The sequence below is a fragment of the Myotis davidii genome, unplaced genomic scaffold (assembly GCF_000327345.1).
Source record: "Myotis davidii unplaced genomic scaffold, ASM32734v1 scaffold1914, whole genome shotgun sequence".
Lineage (NCBI taxonomy): Eukaryota > Metazoa > Chordata > Mammalia > Chiroptera > Vespertilionidae > Myotis > Myotis davidii.
The window spans coordinates 60,310-61,471 of record NW_006285311.1 but is presented as its reverse complement, the minus strand read 5'-3'; positions in this window follow the sequence as shown (position 1 = coordinate 61,471).

Here is a 1,162-nt window from a genome sequence, read left to right as displayed (position 1 = left end):
AATTTTCATATTGTTGGTAAATAACAGTTTTTTCCCCTTTTTTATTGTGGCAAAATACACATAACATAAAATTTACCACCGTAACCATTTTTAAAAAACATGTTTTTATTGATTTGAGAGAGAGGAAGAGGGAGAGAGATAAGAACATGAATGATGAGAGAGAAACATTGATCGGCTGCCTCCTGCATACCCTCCACTGGGGATGTGCCCGCAACCCAGGTACATGCCCTTGACCGGAATCGAACCCGGGACCCCTCAGTCCGCAGGCCGACGCTCTATCCACTGAGCCACACCGGGACAGGGCAACAGTCTCTTTTTTCTTTTCTGCCCCTGCAATATCACCCGTGTCCACACGGTGGCAGCACTGGTCAATGGACAAGTTAGTGGCTGATTTTGCTTGTCAAGTTCATAGTTTTCAGGAAGTCTTCAGAAACTAGTTTGTCATTTTTAAAAAATATATATTTTATTGATTATTTACAGAGAGGAAGGGAGAGGGATAGAGAGTCAGAAACATCGATGAGAGAGAAACATCGATCAGCCGCCTCCTGCACATCTCCCACTGGGGATGTGCCGGCAACCCAGGTACATGCCCTGGACCCGAATCGAACCCGGGACCCTTCAGTCTGGAGGCCGACGCTCTATCCACTGAGCCACACCGGTCAGGGCTAGTTTGTCATTTCTGAGTGACGGTATAAAATAGTTTCCTGCTAAGCCCGGCCGGTATCACTCAGTGTCTGAGCATCTACGCAAAAGGTCACCTGCCCTGTTGCTGGCTCGATCCCGGTCAGGGAGAGGTGGGCCGGAGGCAGCCAATCGAAGAAATTTCTCTCTCATTGATGTTTCTATCACTCTGTCCCTCTCCCTTCCTCTTTCTCTAATAAAAAAAAATCAGTAAAAGCATATAAAAATAAGTTTTTTATTTCTAAGAACCCTCTTATGCATTGGTTTATAAATCCTGGCTCTAGCTAGCCCTAGCTGGTTCGGCTCCAAGGTCTCGGGTTCGATTCCATTCAAAGGCACATGCCCAGGATGTGGGCACGATCCCCAGTGGGAAGCGTGCGGGAGGCAACTGATCCATGATTCTCATCATTGATGTTTCTCTCTCTCTCTCTCTCTCTCTCTCTTCTCTCTAAAATCAATAAGAAATATACATTAAGCTCTA